This window comes from Staurois parvus, unplaced genomic scaffold (genome assembly GCF_062004578.1).
Source record: "Staurois parvus isolate SC_StPar_1 unplaced genomic scaffold, SC_StPar_1.0 ptg000277l, whole genome shotgun sequence".
NCBI classification, from domain to species: Eukaryota; Metazoa; Chordata; class Amphibia; order Anura; family Ranidae; genus Staurois; species Staurois parvus.
Window position 1 is genome coordinate 2195025 of NW_028318073.1, and position 16254 is coordinate 2211278.

Consider the following 16254-nt stretch of genomic DNA (forward strand, 5'->3'; position numbering starts at 1 on the left):
TTCCATCTTGAGGACATCTTCTATGCCTGCGAGTACTCCCAAATGTGTAAGCTTTTCTGATACTGAAGGAGAAACCACAGAAGCTTCCTCCTCCACCTCGACTTCCAGCCAAAAGGACAGAAAATAGAAAACTTAAAGACAGTTTCTCAGACACTTTTGTTTGACTCCCCAAAGTCAAAAATAAGGGTTATCATCTACCCTAAAGCAAAAGAGTCCACAAACGTTCATCAAAAAGAAAAGAGTAAAAAGAGGGAAGAAGTCTCAACAATCCAGAAGCTCAGTAAATATTAAAAAACAATATACAGTGCTAATTTACCTATGTAAAATATACCACAAACAAATAGAATTAAAAATTAAGGTACAGTCCTCAAAATAAGTCCATGATGTGCAGCTGAAAATCATATAGACACCATATCCATAGAGACAACAGTGCCACAGAAGAAAAAGGGACAGCAATCTTTAACCGTCACACACCGGAAAGGAATGACCACAAGATAAGTGGTCAAACAGCGGATGTGAAATGTATTGATGGCTGGGGGGTCCCAACAGATCTCTTCACTGATGCTTTTCCATTGCAACTTACTCCACGGTATAAATATGTTATTAAACCAAGAGGAAAACTGAAAGGTCCCAAATGAATACTGCATGTAGGGAGAAAAGCAAAAACTTTTAATTGCATAGTATTTAATATAATCAAAAATTTTATAAGAATATCACACTTACAATGAATGAAGTCCAGCATGTAAAATCAAATTATGTTTCCAACCAACAAGATGGCCGTGGTGCGTGGCACGATGACGTCGTAAGCTGTAGCTCCACCCTATGCGTTTTGTTATACCAGGCCCAACACCAAACTCTACACTCTCCTCCTTCGACCCTGTTACCACCAAGGAAGTTACCGAACTCCTTTCCAAGGCCCACTTCACCACCTATCCCCTGGATCCTGTCCCCTCACGACTGCTGCAGCCTCCTTCCTGCTCTATCCTCAACTCTCTAACCCACAACTTCAACCTCTCACTCTCCATGGGCACCTTTCCCTCCCCACTCAAACATGCACTGGTTACCCCCATCCTCAAAAAACCCTCGCTGGGCCCCACCTGTTTGAATAACTTTAGACCCATCTCCCTGCTCATGTTTGCCTCCAAGCTTCTCGAGCGCCTTGTTCACAACCGTATGAATTGCTACCTCACCGACAGCAACCTTCTTGATCCCCAACAGTCTGGCTTCCGCCCACAACATTCCACAGAAACTGCCCTACTAAAACTCACTAATGACCTACTAACTGCTAAAACCAACGGCCATTACTCCATACTCATACTCCTTGACCTTTCCGCTGCCTTTGACACAGTCGACCACCCGCGCCTCCTCAGTAAACTCCACTCCATCGGCCTCCGTGACTCTGCTCTCTCCTGGTTCTCCTCTTACCTTTCTCAGTGCACTTTCAGTGTCACATACAACTCCTCCTCCTCCGCTCCGCTTCCTCTTTCTGTTGGGGTACCCCAAGGTTCTGTCCTTGGGCCCCTCCTTTTCTCTCTACCTTCTCCCTGGGCCAGCTGATAACCTCCCATGGCTTCCAATACCACCTCTATGCTGATGACACCCAGATCTATCTCTCCACTCCCCAGCTCACCCCCTCAACCTCCTCACGTATCACAAATCTACTAAGCGATATATCAGCATGGATGTCCCATCACTACTCAATCTTTCAAAAACTGAGCTTGTAATATTTCCTCCTCCCCGATCCCCCACTCACGACTTTACCATTACGATCAACAGCACAAGCATTGGTCCTTCCCCTCATGCCAGGGTGCTAGGCGTAATCCTAGACTCTGACCTCTCTTTTGGGCCCCACATCCACTCACTGGCTAAACCTCCGGAACATTTCCAAAATCCGCCCCTTCCTGACCAATGACACCACAAAACAACTTATGCACGCCTTGGTTATATCCCGCCTCGATTACTGCAACTCCCTCCTCACTGGTCTACCGTTACACAGGCTATCCCCCCTTCAGTATATTATGAATGCTGCTGCTAGACTCATACACCTTACCAACCGATCAGCGACTGCTGTCCCTCTCTGCCAATCCCTCCACTGGCTTTCACTAACCTAACGTATAAAACTCAAAATACTAACCACAGCTTACAAAGCCATCCACAACACTGCCCCTAGCTACATCACCAACCTCATCCACAGATACTGTCCAAATCGCCCACTCCGCTCCTCCCATGATATCCTCCTCTCTAACTCCCTCATCACCTCCTCCCACACTCACCTCCAGGACTTCTCCAGAGCCTCTCCCATCCTCTGGAACTCCCTAACACAGCATGTCCGGTCAGCCCCCACCCTGTCTGGCTTTAGGCGATCTTTAAAAACTCACTTCTTCAGGGAAGCCTACCCCACCTCCACCTAAGAACTGTACTTGAATCACCTCCGCCAGATCTTCCCCCGCAGTTATCACCTTTTGTATCACCTCCCCCTTCCTTTAGATTGTAAGCTCCACGAGTAGGGCCCTCCTATTCCTTCTGTACTGAAATGTATTGTAATTGTACTGTCTCCCTTATATTGTAAAGCCCTTCGCAAACTGTTGGTGCTATATAAATTCTGTATAATAATAATAATAATAAAAGACATCATCAGGGGCATAGCCAGTGACGCGTATCACACTTTATACACCTATCAGGTGGAAGCGCAATTGCGCTCCAATAACCAGAAAACGAGCCTTCAAAGCAAAACTGGATGTAATTACAACACCACGGAGCGGAGCAGAAACAACATGTATTGGAGACAGGAAAACATACACTGGAGGAACAAACGGGCAAAAATATATATAAAATAACTTCAACCATCAAAACAAATAGTATAAAAAGGTTAAAAACATCTGTAAAATAAAAATAATATTCATATAAAAAATTTAATACAAGCAAAAAACTGGTTCAGCGCCATCTTGTTTGTTAAAAAACATCATCTAATCCAAATGCTATATGGCACATCCTGACAATTCATATATAGTATGTATAACTACCATGTGTTATCCCTTTTGATGACAACATAATTAATTGTACCTGATTCTAACCAATAACATAACACTGAGAACCAATAATAAATATTCAACTATTATTAATAAAAGCATTTACATCCTATTCAATATTTAAACCAAAATGGGCATAAGCTTTTAAAGTATAAATCCACCGGGTCTCTAATTTAGAAATTTCCTGTCTGGTATGACTAACATGCCAGTTAGGAGTAAACCTATCTAATGAGTGTGCCATTAGGATTTTTTCCCATGACATAAGGCATAGTGTTTGGACACACTATGATTTGGAAAACCTTTCAGTATATTGTCGATATGTTCTTTAATCCTAGTTTGCATTGTGTGGATCGTGCAGCCAACATATTGTAGGGTGCATGGACACTGAATTAAAGAGACTACATTTTTAGTACAAGAGATGAAGGAGTTACTATCATAAGCAATAGAAGTGTGATTAGATTTAAAAATCTCTCTCTCACTCCTTTTTTTTTTTAGGCTGTTTGATGACATTAGGGACAATTTGTAGTCTTAATGGGGGACACCCCTATAAATAACTTTAGGTTCCTCAGGTAACATAAAGCCTAAGACATTATTGTTTTTTTTAAAATACCCCAATGTTTGAGAAAAATATTCTTAATTGTATAATATTGTGTGGAATAGGTGGTCAAAAAAGAAAAATTGCAAGAAGTGTTATCCACAACATCCTTCTGTTTTGGTAATAAAAATCCTTAGACTTACCGGTGATGGTATTCCTAGGAGCCCTACAGGACAGCACCTGGAAAGAGTGCAGCTCTACCCATAACACAAGAAACACCGCAGCTTAAAAGTCCATCTCTTCCACCATGCCCTCAGTTATAGCCAAGTGACCTCTGACATGCTGGAAAACAGAAACATAATAAACAGATACCATGCCAATCACAGAATTACAGACATAATAAAAAAAGGGGGGTTAGAGGCTGCTGTCCTGAAGGGCTTCTAGAAATACTGTCACTGGTAAGTCTAACTAAGGATTTCTCCCCTCGCCCTTCAGGATAGCACCTGGAGAAGATAACCGAGTAACTTACCCCTAGGGTGGGACCACCGCTTGCAGGACCTTTCTGTCGAAAGACTGGTCTGTTGCGACCAACAAATCCACTCTATAATGTATAAATATGGAGAAACTGGACCACGTAGCCACTTTGCAAATCTGTTCCAGAAATGCACCAGCCTTTTCAGCCCAAGAGGCCGCCACAGATCTTGTAGAGTGTGCTGTGACCCCCACTGGAGGTAAGGGCTCATGTACACTGGGCGTTTGGAAAACTCTTCTGAACGATGGAAACTTACTGCTGTAAAACGTAGGTTAAAAAAGTCAGTTTTGCTACGTTTGCATAATATGTTTAGTCGCGTTTATGCACGTTTGCGTTTAGAAGCTTTTTAACAGATACTTCAGTAGACCTTCCCAAATGCCCAGAATGCACTGAAAAATAGTAATTTCACTAAAAAATGCTACTAAAATACAGCAGGGGTTTTTTTATCAGGTCATGCATTATTTTAGTAGTGAAAAGTATGCATTAATGTTTCAGCTGTCAGTGGAGTTTGCACTGACAGCTGAATGTAAAAAAAAGAATTGCTGGCAATTAAAACATAATACAAAAACGATGTTGGGTCCACCCTCCCATCCATACCAAGCCCTTCGGGTCTGGTATGGATCTTGAGGGAAAACCCCACACCAACATTAAAAAAAAAAATGGTGTGGGGTCCCCCCCCAAAATCCATACCAGACCATTATCCAAGCATGCAGCCCGGCAAGTCAGGAAAGGGGGGGGCGAGCGAGCGTAAGTGCTCCCCCTCCTTAACCATACCAGGCCACATTCCCTCAACATGGGGGGGTGCTCCCTCCCAAAGCATCTTGTCCCCATGTTGATGGGAACAAAGGCCTTTTCCCCACAACCCTGGCCAGTGGTTGTGGGGGTCTGCGGGCGGGGGGGCTTATCGGAATCTGGAAGTCTCCTTTAGCAAGGGGGCCTCCAGATCCTGCCCCCCCACGTGAATGAGTATGGGGTACATGGTACTGATACCCATTCACAAAAAAAGCTGTAGTGTGAAAAAAAGAGTCATTCTTTGACAAGTCCTTTAATAAAGAATGTCCCCCGAAGTAGATCCAATGTCAATCACAATGTCACGATGCTCCGCCACCGTCGCTGGCCCCCGGCTGTCTGCTCAGAAACTGGTTTGACAGTTCTTAAATATGTAAGGGGAGGCGCCACCTGGTGACATCACCGGTGTGACCCCGCCCCATGTGACATCATCGACCAATTAATGCTGGTCACTGATGTAACACGGGGCGGGGTCACATATGTGATGGCCCCACCCCTTACATATTTAAGAACTGTCAAACCAGTTTCTGAGCAGGCGGCTGGGGGCCAGCGATGGTGGCGGAGCGTTTTTTTTTTTTTCGGCGGCGGCGGACATCGTGACATTGTGATTGACGTTGGATCTACTTAAGGGGACAGTCTTTTATCAAAGGACTTGTCAAAGAATGACTCCTGTATTTTTTTGAACAATACAGCTTTTTTTTTGTGAATGGGTAGTGGTACCATGTACCCCATACTCATTCATGTGGGGGGGAGCTGGGATCTTGGGGCCCCCTTGCTAAAGGGGGCTTCCAGATTCTGATAAGCCCCCTGCCCGCAGACCCCCAAAACCACCGGCCAGAGCTGTGGGGAAGAGGCCCTTGTCCCCATCAACATGGGGACAAGGTGCTTTGGGGGGAAGCTCCCCCTACCCCAAAGCACCCCCCCATGTTGAGGGCATGTGACCTGGTATGGTTCGGGGGGGTGCTCGTGCTTACTCACCCCCACCCCCTTCCTGACCTGCCGGGCTGCATGCTTGGTATGGATGGGTTTGTGGATTCCACACCGTTTCCTAAAATAATTTTTTAATTGCTGACAATTCTTTCTTTTACATTCAGCTGTCAGTGGGAACCCCGCTGGCAGCTGAAACATGATGCATGCATTTCACTACTAAAATTCTGCATGACTTGATAAAATCATATGGTATTTTAGTGGCCTTTTTAGTGGATTCAAATGGTTTTAAAAAAAAAAATACTGTGCGGTATCCTATTGCATACTTGGATGCGGTAGGATACCGCTTAGTGAATTGTGCCCTGGATATGGACCTGTCAAAAATTTCTTCTAATCCCAAACGATTATAAACGCGGATAGCCACATTTACACGTGCTTACAAGCATTTGGCGTTTGAAACACTGATAAAATCTACTCCTGACCGCAAGTTTGCTGCGTTAAAAAAACGACTGTAAACTCAACTGCTTGGAAACGACTGTAAATAACTGGATAACATTAGGGAGAGTTCAGGGGATGCTGAGAAAAACGCAGAAAAGCTCCTGAACATGAGTTTATCAGCTGCAGTGTACATGAACCCTAAGGACTTCGACTTTCTAAACCCTTTTGATACCTCCAAAAATCTCAGACATCTTTTCACATCTAACGTATGGAACGCCTCTTACCCCGGATTAGCTGTAGCTGTACAAAAGTTAAGGAGAAAGCCCGGATCTGTTCTAAGGATCACCCGGTCTGAAAAAATAACTAAAAAAGGTTTCGAAATTGACCTGGATCTCACTAATCCTTCGAGCTCATGTAAAGGCAATTAGAAAAATGTTTTTTAGAACTAAATTTCACACCGACGCCTCCTCTAGGGGCTCAAACGGTTTCTTTGTGAGGCCCTGTAAAACTAAAGACAGATCCCATTTCGGAAAAACATTAAATGAATCTGGCCTGGTCCTGGCCAAAGCTTTAAAGAACCTAGTAATAAGCGCCTCCTGGGATAACCTCTTCTCCAGGAAAGCAGATAAAGATGCTACTTTACATTTAAGGGTGCTTGCAGCTAAGCCCATCTCCATTCCTTTATGGAGAAATTCCAGGACTGACACGACTCTGTTGAACTTTCGAAGTACTAGAGGAATGAACTGAAAATGGGGGAACGCGTAGGACAAAGGGTAATTCCAGGGATGAGCTAATACGTCCAGGCCCAGAGAAAAACACAGGTGCTTTTGCGTTTAAGTGGCTTGCAAATAGGTCGACCTGAGGAACACCCAAAACTTCTGTGATCAGCTGGAACACTCCCTGATTCAATCCCCACTTGGATTCTGTTACTTTTCTTCTATTCAGGAAATCCGCCACCCGATTCGGTGAGCCTTTTAAGTAAATGGGAGAGAAGGAGGACAAATTCCTTTTTACCCAAGACAGGATCTGTAGGGCCAACTCCAGGAGACCCCTGCTCCTTGTGCTCCCGTCTTGAAATTTAAGCTACCGCTCTTGTATTGTCCGTTAGGACCTGAATGTGCTGCCTTTTCACCGACTGATGAAAGGAGAGAAGACCCAGGTAGATGGCTTTCAATTCCCTCCAGTTGGAGAAAATCCTGACCTCCCCTTTGGACCACGGGCCCTGTGCCGACTGATCTCCGAAGTGGGCTTCCCACCCCCATGCACTCGCATCTGTCGTTAAGTGTTTGACATTCGAAAATTACCATGGCAGGCCCCTCTCTAAATTGGATGAATTTTGCCACCACCAAAGCGCCCTCTTTACCTTTGAAGAGATCCTTATAAGTGTGTCCAGTGGATCCTGATATGTCTGTAACAGCGTATACCAAGAGATGGACGCAGTTCAACCATTTTGGTTTCAACCTCCATCTTGGCAAAGGGATTAACTGTCCTGACACATATATTTCTCCCTTATCCTTCCCCCACCCCTCCCTCTCACTGAGAGGAGACATCTGGCCAGTGTGTGTGTGTGTACTGTTCATGGGTCACTGGCCAGCCAAGAAATCTCTAGCTAGGTGCCGAGATGTCTGTGAAAGCTGTAACCTTTCTCACCTAGGAAGAGATAGGACCAGCTTTCCCAAGAGAGCTGGAGTCTTCCTGGCCAAAGTACCTGTGTAATTTCACACCTTGTGAAGGGATAGCAGAGCCTTCCCTGGAGTTGAAAGGGACTCTGAGCTAATAAACCTAGCTCAGCGTAGGTGACAGAGTTAGATGAACACTTCTCAAATCAATTTTTCCCCTATGTCTCATATCTTGGAATATGAGAGACTTACATAAAAACCGGACACCTCGTCAGATGGCCAATGAGCAGGTGAACAGTTTGATGGGTCACTCGCTTATCTCGGGCCATCAGGGAAGCTGAAACATAGAACTTGTGAACTGTGCAATATATAATTTCATAATTCATATTTATATAATCCTCAGACTTGTCTGCATAATAATATACCTGTGGGTGGATTATTGCTTGTGCAGATGGAAAGTTATGGACCAGAATATGAATTATGAAAGATGTGGGCTCCAGTTTAGGGTTCCGCCTGACGATCCCTCCCTAAACAGGGGATTGGTCTTTTACTTCAGAACCACCCCCTGCTGGGAAACTTTAAAGCAGGCTGTCAAGCCTAAGAGTAGTGAGTTGAAGAATTCTCCCATCTTTACCATCGTAACATAGGGAGATCAAAAAGCACCCTTCTGCTCAGAAATGTGATCTGCTTTCATCCAAGGCTTAATGGCAATTAACTTAACCCTTTAACTTCTCCGTTATCTCTTTGCTGTGCTGTTTTCTATGTATATATATATATCTTAGTTACATCTTCTCTGTAAATATTTTTATTGCCCCTGTTTGACCCTTTTACTAATAAATCTCTCTTTCTGAAAGTGTTGAACTGTTTCTATAGCTCTTAATTGCAATTTACGAATCCCTGCCTTTAAAGAGACGCTACTGTTTGTTTTAACCCTCTGTATAACAGGCCTGTATTATGACCAGGTTATGCAGTTGATTACATCAACCATCATAGTGTTATAGCTGAATGCTGAGTTTCCTCTTTCTCTGATCAAAAAGGAGGTGGTGGCAGTGTGAAGGGGTTAATTGTGTAATTAACCTGACCCAGTAAGAATCGATTCAGGCTGCTGGCACATCGATCGGTATCCATTAGCTGGAAAATCATTGTGCAGGGTGCAGCTGGGTGTGGCATTGTTACGCACGTCACATCGCGGTTGTAGATCGTTTAGCCCTTCGGTCACGAGTTTGGTGAGAAGGTCTGGGGTCTGACGCTGCGATCGTGACAATGTCCACTTAGCAGGGGGCAGGAACGGAATCTGACCCACTGAACCACTGGGATGGAGGCAGTAAGCAGCCCCAGGACTGACATGGCCATTCTGATTAACACCGACAGGTTGCACTGCACCTGCTTCAAGTTCAGTTGGATCCTTTCTATTTTTTCTTCCAGAAGGAATATCCGCTGTTGAACAGAATCCATGATATAAGCCAGAAACCTTATTTTCTGGGCAGGAATCAGGTTGGACTTTTACAGATTTAACAGCAATCCCAAGCTTCTCAGATGAGCCTGAGTCATCCGAAGATCCAGCAGCAGCTGTGTCCTGGTTTCTGCAAACATCAATAGATCGTCTAAGTATAGCACCACCGAAATCTCAACCTCAGAGGTTCTAGTGCTTCCGCCATGACTTTGGTGAACACCCTTGGAGAAGATGACAGGCCGAAGGGTAGAGCTCTGAACTGCAGGTGCCAAATGGATGATCCCAGATTGATCGCCAGTCTGAGGAACTTCTGAGAAGATTGTGCAATCAGAATATGAAGATAAGCATCCTGCAGATTGATAGTCTCCATGAAGTAACACGGGGATAGCAACTTCCTTAGTGGAAAAAATTGTATCCATGTGGAAGTGCTTGCACCGAATGGACCTGTTCAGTAGCTTTAAATTCAAGATTAGATGGAAATTACCTGAAGGCTTTTGGACTAAGAAGATGTGCGAGTAGAACCTCCGGTCTTCTTGTTTCCTTGGCACCTGTATGATGACCTCCTGCTGCATCAGTTCTTTTAAAAGGGACGTCATTGCCGAGGCCATCTCCTGACACCTTGGGTGACTGGTCACACAAAATCTGATTGGTGGGGTCCCGGAGAACACCAGGCCATATCCCTTGGACATGCAATTTCTGATGAAGGCACTTGACGTGACCCAAAGCCTCCCTCCCACCAGAAGAAAGATGTCATTGGCTCTTGGATGACCGCTCTGGGGGTCTGAAGAGTACCCCTCCTTTACCCCTGTTTCTCTGGAAACTACAACTTCTTTTCTGTGTCTGTTCCTTATTTCTATAGGTTTGTGAAAAAGTAAGAAAATTCTTTCTGGTTGTTTGCTTCTTACTCTTCGACGGGAAAGCCTTTTTCTTATCCGCCATTCTATCTGACTCCAAATCCGGGCCGATGAGCAGGTCCCCAGAAAGGGGGATTCTGCATAACTTCCTCTTGGAAGCTGAGTATCTCGACCAGGTCTTGAGCCAGATGGCTCTCCTGAGTTGACCAACGCCGAAGACCTGACAGCCATTCTGATAGATTCAACCGATGCGTGAGCCATGTACTTCATGGCTTTTAGAAGGACCGGGAATGACTCCAAAAGCTCCCTCCTGGAGGTCCCTGCCTCAACATGATCCCTCAGCTGTTCTTACCAGCACTCCAAATTTCTCGCCACCACCATGGAGGCCATAGCCTGCTTGAGGTTGGTCAGGGTAGAGTCCCACACTTTAAGGAGTGAGTCTGCCCTCTTATCCATCGCATCCTTCAGAATGCCCATATCCTCAAAAGCCAGGTCTGTGCATCTTAAAACCTGCGAGAAGGCCGCATCCAACCTTGGTTTCTTATTCTATACTAGGGACTTGTCTTCCTTGAAAGGAAACCTTCTTCTTAGGGATTTGGAGAAAAAAGGGCCCCTTTCTGGATCCTTCCATTCTTTCTTTACAGAGTCTGATAAAACCTGATAGACCGGGAAGACTCTGTTTAGCTTGTCCCAGGCCCTGGTACATTTTACCATGGACTGACAGCTGGACATTCTCCTCCTGAATCTCCAGCATCGTATACAGTATATTGCCTTCAGGTCATCCACCTCCTCCAATGAAAGTTTGTATCTGGATGAGCTTGCAACCTGCTCCTCACCGTCCTCTTCCTCTGAATCTCTGAGGGATGGAAGGACACTCTCTCTTCATCTGAGTCGCTGACATCCTTCTGGCCTGAAAGGGATGGCCAAAGACTGACAAGGTGCTCTGTTGCAAAGCCCGATGAAGCATCAGTAGTTTATACAGCAAAGATCGGACCGATCCCAGGGTCTCCGACAATTCCTTTTTGACACCTGTAAACATGTCACTTCATTGCTGCAAAGTTTCTTCTTTTATTAATCTGCCAGGCATGCTTTACAGAGTGGTTTTGGCCATGAATCTCTCAGGGGATTCCTACAAGATGGCCACTTTCTTTTAATTGGCATGACACCTTTTGTCTTGACCATGACCTTGACCTGGAACATAGAAAAGGAGCAGGGCAACAGAAAACTACATTAGGCTCCCGTCTTGCCGGAACCTCCTTAGCCCACCTTCAAAACCTGCTGCGCAGGCGCAAGAGAGGGTGAGGGAGTGAGAGAGAGAGAAAGAGATAGGAGATGGGGGAAACACAGCCCAAAAAAACCCTGAGTCATCCCCTCAAGCCATGGAGCAGAGCAGAGTCACTTTTGTGCCCCACTGTAAAGACAGAGGGCACCACTGTACCCCCCTTACCTGGGTTAGGCTGGTGCATTATGTGTCTGCTTCCACCACTGCTGCTGGACCCTGTTTCCTCCATCCTGCAGAGAGCGCAGCTTGCTGAGATCTGTGGTCCTTTACAGTTCCCGCCGGTCTCCAATGCTGGTGATCTGGAACTGGAAGCACCAGCCGACCTGACCCCTCCCCTTGTGTTCCAGCGGCTGGAACCCCTGCCGGAAGTTCCGCCCACCAGCATGGCACCCCCAGCCAGCCGGATTTGCCAGGACCTCCAGAAGCCACCTGAAAGCTTCCCATGGCCCAGAACCCCAGGAGACCTGCTCCCTGAGGGAGAAGGATGTGGCAGGACCCTTCAGCTGGTCATCACTCCTCAAGAAAGGGGCGAAAAGGTGCCGGAACTCCCCCTTCAACGAAGAAGGAGCTGGGCTGGTCCACGGAATACATTTGGGAGGTAACGACCGACGCACTCCCCCACTGGAGAGAGCACAGTCCCCCCCCATAATCCGGTTCCCTGCGGCTCTTCCACCATGGCAGAGGAAACACCATAACAGAGGGCATGGTGGAAGAGGTGGACTTTTAAGCTGCGGCCTTTCCTGTGTTATGGGTGGAGCTGCGCTCTCTCTAGGTGCTGTCCTGAAGGGCGAAAAATTTTAGTTCTATCCATTCCATCAAGTATAATCCTATCAAGCTCACCAGGGTTATACCCTTTGTCATCAAAATGTTTCTTCAAAAGATTGGCTTTTTGCAAATAATCATCTCAAAAAGTGCAATTCCTCTTGAGCCTATAAAATTTAGTTTTAGGTACTGACCGTAACCAGGCTGAATGACAACAACTTCTTAAATCAATAAAACCATTATGGTCTGTCTCTTTAAAGAAGGTTAAAGTAACATTGTTACTTTCTTGAATCCTAATTTTCAAGTCCAAAAAGTGGATTTCCTTACTGCTTGCCTCATATTGAAGAATAATGCCTCTATCATTTATAATAAGGGTATTAATAAAATCATTTAAAGAGCTTAAATCACCATTCCATAGGAGGAGGACATCATCTATGTACCTTTTCCAAAGCACCAATTCGGGACTGCATCCCCCATAGATGACGTCCTCATCCCATTTGGCCATAAATAACTTGGCCATACTGGGTGCGAATTTCGTGCCCATAGTCACTCCACATTTCTGCGGGTAATAAGACCCCTTAAACCAAAAGTAATTGTGGCTCATGGCAAAATCCAACAATTGTAATATAAATCTTTGTTGCAGTTCAGGTAGGCTAACATACCTATGTACTATAGATTGGAAATCCGGTTATATATGGGCCACAGCTGATGTGACTTCTTTATATACTATTATATCACAGCAACATGGAAGGGGTACTGTGGAATATTTTCTATATAGGGATGCAATTTCAGATTTGTTGTCCACTTTGAAAGATGTTAATAATTTTGCACATTCTTTGACTTTAAAGAAGCATTTCTTGATATAGGTCGATTGAGTCATTTACAAGATTTTTCACAAGTAGCAGGTTGCACCCAAATGGAATTTGATTTTCAAGATTTTTGTCTTATACATGACATGAGCTTTCTGGATACTGGAGCCTTCTCTGGCAATTTAATAGCTAACAATGTCAGAATTCCTTCCCAGCTTCACATCTCTTCTAAACAACATTCTGAATTTTATCTGGTTCAGTCCAGAGGTGAAAAACTTGATTTATTGCAGAAACTAGTTGAGCAAGATCTTGTTTCTTTAGCACAGGAAATTGAGAGATCTCCCACGGTGTGCAGCTTCAATTAAACTAGAAAAGAACAGCAATTCCTTTGCTCTTTAAAGAAGAATCCGATGATTACTATCAAAGAAGTAGATATAGGTGGTGTTGTTGTAATTTTGAATATTGTGGACTACCACCGGGAGACACTTAGACAACTTTCTGACTCACAAACATATGTACGCCTCACTAATGATCCTACATCATATAAACATCTATTGGAGTACATCATGGAAAAGATGTGGCCCTTGGCTTCTTGAATAGAGAGCAGGTTAAAAAATGTATTCCTGGGGGCGTGGCGACCGCCGAAGAAGATGGCCACATGAGCTAACAGCTCCTTTTCATGTAGTGACCGACTGACAAGCCTACGCCACCCTAACCATCTCACAGCCCTCTACTGCTACTTAAGACCCCACTGAACACCAGTACATGCCACGCGCCGCAGAGAAACTGCACATCCCATTAAATTATTATTTTTTTTCCTATTCTCCACAAAGGGCTACACAAAGATGGCGGCGGGAGACCATCCCTGCGCTCCGCCATGCTGCCTCTAGTGCCCACAGACCCTGGGGTGAACGGTGTCGGAGCAGACCAACCACCTGCGCTGGAAGATACAGGAGGGTCCAGATCAACTACTTGCTCCACACAGAGCCCGATTAAATCCAGGCCCTGCAGGGACTCCCAGGCCAGCGACGATGATCCACTGATTGAGGTAAGCGATCGGCCTGCTATACACACAGACACACCTCCATCAGTAGAACCCATCACTACATTCCCTACACTGGGTCATCCAGTATCAGATACCATGTTGAAGGACATGTTACTCTCTTTAAGGGCGTGCCTTCAAGCGGATCTATTCTCCTGTATCCATAAGGTTGCAGCTGAAGAACAGGATCTGGAGGACAGATTAAAACACGTGGAAGACAAAATGGGAGAATATGTTCACTCTTTCAACTCCTTAATAGACACTCACGAGGCCCAAAAAGATGACATGGCTTGGATTAAAAACAAGCTCGCGGACCTGGAAGCTAGGTCTCGACATAATAACTTAAAGATCCGTGGTATATCTGAAGATATTCAGGTGTCTCAACTGCCACGCTACATTCGTGACCTCTTCCACAAAGTTGTACCTGAACTATCCCATCGACCTAACCATCGACAGAGTCCACAGGATTCTTAAGCCATCCTTTCTTCCAGCACATATCCCATGAGATGTTTTACTAAGAATCCATTTTTGTCCAGAGAAAAAATCTTAGAGGCATTCTTTAAAAAAGAGAAGATTCCGGTGCAAAACACCTGAAAATACTTCAGCACATACTTTACGACAACGCAAAAATCTGAATACTAATCACCAAGGCCCCGAGAAACCATTCCATTGGATATGAATGTTAAAGTGTTAAACTGTCTGTGATCTATAAGGGCACCTCCACACTCGTCTCCTCCCTGGAAGACGGTCTCCAATTGCTGCCAACCTGGGATATCCTACCAGACCTCTCCTCCACCCAATTGCCACAGGCTGCTCCAGCACATTTGGCTGACAGCTGGCATGATGTCTCCCACAAGAAGCCTTCCAAACAACATCTAAATGGAAGCGCTAGGCACCAATCACTACCTGAAACCATGAAAATACGTCGGTCTCGACCATAGAAGCTTTAACAATCTAGCTACTCTCTCTTACCCCCACAAGATTTGCAGATTGTCTGCACATAGTTCTACCAGAACATTTTTTATTCTTTTCAGTTAAGCACCATGATTTCTACTGGAAACTCCTAAGAATACTCCAGTATGCTATTTCAAGTTCCAGTTGTCTATCTACCTTTCTTATGGCCTCCTTTTTCAAGTTTCTGTTTTCCATATGCTCAAGATGTGCCACACGCATTCAGATGAATCCTTCCTGGAATGGATCTTCAACAAGATCATAGAACTATCCTTGATAATATCCTTTGTGCCAAGTGTCTAAGTGTGTCAACCTGCAGATCTCTGTTTGTTTCATTTTCCAGATGATTAAGCTTCTCTCTTTGAAAAGAAGCCAAGGTGCATCAAGCTGATATCCTGGCAGTACAGGAGACACACTTCCAGCATGGAGCAGCCCCCAAATGTTGTCATAAAGACTTCCCCCACATATTTATGTCTATGTTCACAACTAAGAAAAGAGGTCTGATAACTGTCAGGAACTCAGTGAGCTTCACATTGCACACATCTATCCATGTCCCAGAGGGCCGCTTCCTTTTCCTAAAGTGCGACATCAATAATAAGCCCTACACCTTGGTAAATATATATGCTCCGAACACTGGACAATGAAAGGTCATTCACAAGGTCTTTAAAAAGATTTCCAGTGAACGATATGGAAACCTATTGATGTGCGGTGACTTTAATCTTACAGTGGACCCTCAATTGGACATGTCCTCCAAACCTAGAGGTAACGTGCCCCATTTACAACCAATCCTCCACCACAAAGACGTCTATGATACCTGGTGATGCTTGCATGCAAATGAACAGGACTATTCATACTTTTCATCGTGTCACCAATCTTATTTACATATTGATTTATGCATAGTTGATAAGTGGCTACTACAGCGGATATCCTCTGTTATATCCACCAATACGTGGTCTGACCACACGGCACTGGTTACAACTATAATAGAGAAGGATGCCAGTTCACCTATCTCTTTGTGGCATTGTAACAATACTATATTTCAAGACCCCAGCAACGTGATGGTATTGTCTTGACACATTATGGAATATTTTGAGTCCAACAATACTGGGGACGTTGACACATTCACGCTATGGAATGCTCAAAGCATACATGCGTGGCAACCAATTTGAAATTGAATACTTTGTTGAAAGAAATTCAGTCACTAGAAACCTTGAACAAGGCCCAACCCACGC

At 44.8% G+C, this 16254-nt stretch overlaps 1 protein-coding gene and 1 pseudogene across 1 annotated transcript in view; one reads left to right on the plus strand and one right to left on the minus strand.

Annotated features, from left to right (window-relative positions):
* The window catches only part of TMEM178A (transmembrane protein 178A), a 120840-nt gene that overhangs the window by 56819 nt on the left and 47767 nt on the right, over positions 1 to 16254 (plus strand). The gene's annotated exons all lie outside the window — the stretch shown is intronic.
* Positions 10073 to 10882, minus strand: LOC149458748 (uncharacterized; annotated as a pseudogene).